Here is a 6,000-nt window from a genome sequence, read left to right as displayed (position 1 = left end):
GGACTGGAAGAGATTATGCTGAGTGAAATAAGTCAAACAGAGAAAGTCAAGTATCATATGGTTTCACTTATTGGTGGAGCATAACAAATAATATAGAGGACAAGGGTAGATGGAGAGGAGAAGGGAGTTGAGGGAAATTGGAAGGGGAGGTGAACCATGAGAGACTATGGACTCTGAAAAACAACCTGAGGGTTTTGAAGGGGCGGGGTGGCAGGGTGGGGGAACCAGGTGGTGGGTATTAGGGAGGGCACAGATTGCATGGAGCACTGGGTGTGGTGAAAAAACAATGAATACTGTTACGCTGAAAATAAATAAAAAATGGGAAAAAAAAAAAAAAAAAAAAAGGATGAGCTGGGAGCAGATGTGTGCTGGGAGGGGTGCAGAACGGGATGGGAAGTAGAATGACACTGGTGCAGGGAGCAATGTCCATGGAGGGAAATAAGTACAAAGGAGTGGGGGTGGGGGCACTGGGGCAGACAGCAGTGTCTGTGGGGGGACAGCAAGTACAAGGAATTGGGGGGACACTGGGGCAGGGAGCAATGTCCATGGGGGAAACAGCAAGTACAAAGGAGTTGTGGGGGAGGGACACTGGGGCAGGGAGCAGTGTCCATGAAGGGGATAGCAAGTACAAAGGAGTGGGGGGGGGGAACACTGGGGCAGACAGCGGTGTCTATTGGTGGGAGAGCAAGTACAAAGGAGTGGGGGGCGGGACACTGGGGCTCCCTGCCCTCCCCCAGTGGATGGGGCCTCCCTGACAGCAAGTACAAAGGAGTGGGGGAGGGGGACACTGGGGCAGGGAGCAGTGTCCATGGGGGAAACAGCAAGTACAATGGAGAGGGAGAGGGGGACACTGGGGCAGACAGCAGTGTGTATGGGGGCAAGTACAAAGGAGTTGGGGGGGAACACTGGGGCAGGGATCAGTGTCCATGGAGGGGACAGCAAGTACAAGGAGTGGGGGGGGGGGATACTGAGGCAGGGAGTATGTCCATGGGAGCAAGTGGGAGTAGGGGGAACACTGAGTATAAAGGACCAGAGGCCAGAAACACACCATAGGTAAAATTAAGGGAGGCCCAGTCCAGTCCGGTCAATGGCTGGAAAGGGGTTCAGCCTGAATTACTGAGGAAAGGAAAGCCCCTCCATGGTGCTAAGGACTTAGCTATTTGATCAGAGGCCTTTCCCACTATGTGGCACTAGGGGTCTGCTAGCTTCCTAGTGTGTCTGGAAATCCTGACCATTCTAAATGGGCCAAGGCTTCAGCCCAGGGTACAGATGGCTCAATTCCATGACTATTGAGCCCCTACCTCCACACCAGGTGCTGAGCACATGCTGGAACCCAAGTCTGGGAGGAGGGACAGCTGCAGGAGCCCACCACAGTGTTAGCCTCTATGCTTCAGTATCCTGGCCTGTGGGAATGCCCTCAAGAGCAGCACACAGGGTGTTCTCTCTGAGTGGGACATATTTTAAGTGTGTCTCATATGTGTTAACTCTACTCCTGAGCACCGCTCGAGGTAGCTGCTGTCATGTCCCCATTTTAAGGATGAGGTTGCTGAGGCTCAGGGACAATTTTGAGAGGAGGAAGAGGAGACAGCTGGGCCCTTCTCTCTCTAGAGTTTTCCTTCCTGGTCCCCACTGCACAGGCACTCACCTTCCTGCCCTGGTGACCAGGCTTCCTTGCAGACCCTGTGGCATGGGGTACCACCACTCACAGAGCTGGGGTGACTCGGGCCAGACCTGTTTAAATAGTGGAGTTGGTGATGGTGATAACCATGTCAGATGCTGAATGCCAAGCCTGGCAGATGCTGTCTCTAGGACACACACCAAGTCTCTGTTTCCAGCTGGGCAAGTCCATGTGTAGCTTCCTGACCACCTGGACCCCTTCCCTCCCCACATGGCCACAGGCCCCCTTGCGAGGGTCTTTGCAGGTCTGGAGTCCACATGCGCACTCTGTGAGGTGCTCAGCCTGTGTCACCCAGTGTACTCAGAGGCTTAGTCCCTAGAGAGGAAGAGGAGTTTCACCACCAGCTGGCAGACCCCTGCCAAAAAGGCCTGAGGAAGGAAAAGTGCCCCAGATCCACTCCAGTCCTCTCTGCTTTCCACAGACCCATGTCAAGGCACTGATGACCTCCAACTCCCAAACCTAATGGCCATCCGCTCTTGCCACCTCTCCTGACCACACCACTGATACACCCTCTTCAAAGAAGTCTTCTCTGCTCCAACCCTCCATGCCATCTGCCTCCCTCACATCCCAGTAGGTATGTCCTTGAGAATGCCTCTGCCCCTGATCACCAGCTCCAGACCTTAATTACCACCCTTGTGCCTGGACCTGTCCTGCCCTCCAGATGTTCCCATCAAAACATGCAGGAGAAACTTCACCCTTCACACAGCACATTCCCGAGTCTCTGCCCCAGCCCCATCCAGAGGCCACCAGATGGGGCCTAGGAGCTTGGTCAGGAATTCCCTCCATCTTCCAGCCAACCCTCAGCAAGTCCTGCCAAGTCTTGCTTGACAGCACATCTCTGATCATCCCAAGGCTTGGCATCCCACCACACGGCTGCCAACACCTCCCAACATTTCTCCAAGTCCCTGTCCTCAGAACCACCCTGCTGAAGGCCACTCATGGCTCTGCCCCAGTCTGGAAACCCAACATAACCCCCCATCCTCCATTGCAGGTCCTTCCACCACTCTGCAGCATCCACTAAGTTGGGGTGGTTGCTCCACAAGGAAGAAAACTAGTCTGTATATCCAGCCCCAGTGCCCAGCACTGAGCAGAGCTCAGTGTGTGTTGAGTGTGTGGGTCGTTACTCTGGCCTGAAATGGAGGAGAGGGCTGGAGTGGGTCTAGCCCAGCAGGGATTGTGGGCAAAGCCTGGGATGGGTGTTCAGGAGAAGAACACTGCCCTTCCATGTGGAAGAAGCAGCCACAAGGCTGGACAGGGCCTGAGATAGGCTGCCTAGGGTCTACCACGATACCAGTATGGCAGGAGGGGCAGGGCAGGGAGGCCAACTATATGGACTGGACATGTATAGGGAGTCCTCAGTAGCCTGGGAGGCCCAGGCCAGGGCTCCCAGCAGAACTCAAATCTAGGAGTTTAGAGAAGCCGTATGGAGGGAGTGCCAGAACAAGAGATACACTTTGGCAGGAGAGAGGATTGGGTGTGAACTTCATGCCCCTCGTGATAGCCTACATGGTGTTGGGCACTACCCTCATCCCCACCACAGACTCTAGCAGATGCACCACCTCAGTGCTCACCCTGGGCAGTTAGGAAGGATCGGGCAACACCCTCTGCCCTGACAGAGTCTCGGGGTGACCTTCAGCAAACCCCTCCTCCTCTCAGGACCTCATCAGGGGCCGCTTCTCAGCCCCAAAATGCTGGAAACAGAAGACAGGGCAACATTGAACCTTTGCCTCAACCCAGGCCAGTGACTAGGGAGCCGGAGCATGGCTGCAGGAACTCTGTGACTCTGCAATCAGGCCCACACCCTCATCCCAGCACGTCCTCTTCTGGGTAAGTATGGGAGCCCTGGGAGACACAGGCAGGTCTGGGAGGGGTTTACAGCAGACATTCCTGGGGCTGCTCTGACACCCAGTGGTGATTCTCAGAACCAGCTGCTCCTAGGAGAAAGTGAAGCTGCTCCCCAGCAGGTAAGTGGAACAGGAAACAGAGAGAGAAGAGTAGGGAGGGTGATTAAGGCTAGAGGGACAGAGAGAGGAAGGAGGACAGAGGGTGAGGATAGGGTGAGAGGAAGAAGTCTATTTTAGGCCATTCTCAAGAATTCAACTTGCAGTGGAATCAACCTGGCTGACTTGCTGATTCAGGTCTGGGCTGAGCCAGAGTCTGTATTTCTAATAGATTCCTGGAGGCTGCTGGTGGACCTGGACCATACTCAGAGAACCATTGGTCTAGGAAAAACACAGAGTGGAAAAGAAGGAACATCTAGGCCACTGCTGTGTGTCTGTGGGCTGGTTGTCATTATTTTTTATTTATTTTGTTTTAATGAACATATACACATATACATACAAGTATTATTTGTTTCAGGGGTACAGGTCTGTGAATCATCAGTCTTACACAATTCATAGCACCCAACATAGCACATACCCTCCCCAATGTCCATAACCCCGCCACCCTATCCCACCCTCCACCCTCCCCTTACCCCACACCCCTCCCAACCCACTGCCTCCAGCAACCCTCAGTTTGTTTCCTGAGATTAAGAGTCTCTTATGGTTTGTCTCCCTCTCTGGTCCCATCTTGTTTCATTTTTCCTTTCCCTTCATTTTCCCTTCCTTCCCCCCATGACCCCCCCTCCCACCCTGCCTCTCAAATTCCTCATATCAGAGATCATATGATAATTGTCTTTCCCTGATTGACTTATTTCGCTTAGCATAATACCCTCTAGTTCCAACCATGTCATAGTTCTGTCATTATTATACTTAGACTTCAGGAGGCCATGCTATGTTCCCTTAGTGCTGGCCCCAGAGTCCTTCCCGTGGTCCCTCCGGCTCATCAGCTGAGCAGGTATAGCCTGCCCTTGTACCTGCCATCCCCACCTGTGCATAAGATGCAGCTCCTGAGGACTGGGATGAACAGCCTCCATAGGCACCATACCCACAACACCTCTCTACAAGGACCCAAGTCCTCAGCCTCTCATTGTACCTGGCACACATTCCCTGTGCCCATGAGATGCTCAGTTGGCCTCTGACAGGTTACCGCAACAATTAGGCAGGGCCCTGCCTAAAAGACTGCTCAGGAGCACCCAAGGCTCACTGCCCATTGGGGGATGACCTGCTCAAGAAATATCATCTGGATGACTAGGGCTCAGGGGAGGTGCCTCTGATCTGACTTATCACTGACCAGGCAGAAGGGCCAGAGAGCTGCATAAAGCCAGGGTCAAATGCCTGCTTCCCACTGTGTCACTCCCTTCCTCGCTGTTTTGAGCTGGAAGAGGAAGAAAGGCTCCCTAGATTGTCAGTAGGCACAGAAAGGGTGGAAGGGAGGTACTACTGGCAGAGGTGAGAGGAAAGCAGAAGTGTTCCCGGCAGGTAGTGCTTGGAGAAACTGGGACCAGGGGCGTCAAGGCTGGGAAGAATGCCCTGGGAACTGGTGAAAACTCAAGACTCCAGTCCACCCTGGACCCTTCCAGCCTTTCTGGGCTTGAGCCCCAGGAATATGCACTTGTCTTCAACACCTGGGCACTGCAACCTCACTGTTCCTGAGACAGAGCATGCCACATACCACAACTCAGGTAAGGAAGGGAGGTCTGTTCCTCCCAGTGGCTGCGGAGACACGGTACATCATGCAGAAGCAGGCAAGAATGTGTAACTCTCAGGGAAGGGAGGAGGAGGAACTATGAGGGCAGGGGCAATGATATAATCTGCCACAATGCCCAGTAAATACTTGATGGGATGAATGAGTTTAACAAATGGATGAAATGACTACATTTGTTACTGGAAAGGGTGGCTGTCTTTCTCTAGGTCCAAACCTGCCCATCAACTGGTAAGTGGGCAAAGAAATAATTGAATAGGAACAAAAAAGTCTGTGACCAAATGACAATTTGTGCTGTGTGAACCAATAATTTACATGTAATTTGCAACCACCTATAGTACTAATCAATAAATATCTTACAAATAAGGGTTAGTAGAAATTGATTTCCATTGAGTGTCTAGGATAGTTGGCCATTATTATCTGCCATTTACTGTATGTTCATCAGCAACTACAGTCAGGGCAGCTTCTTCCTGAGCTTGGACTACACCCTGCAGCCAGGGCCATGTGACTAGCTCTCACCACTGGAATGTGAAAATGTTGAGCATCACTGTCAATCTGAGGAATGAATATATCTTTGCCATCTTTCTCTTCCAGCAGGATGTTAGAAGCATCCATGGAAGGACTCTAAGACAACCAGATGGAAGCCAGTGTGGTCCCTGAATGACAGCCTGCAGCACAACTCTCCCCTTCCTATCCAAACCACAGGACTGGGACTTAGTGAAGTTTTGGCACTCAGCTCC

Source organism: Martes martes (assembly GCF_963455335.1).
Source record: "Martes martes genome assembly, chromosome: 3".
NCBI lineage: Eukaryota > Metazoa > Chordata > Mammalia > Carnivora > Mustelidae > Martes > Martes martes.
The sequence above is the reverse complement of the archived record's forward strand: the minus strand, read 5'-3'. Positions refer to the sequence as shown.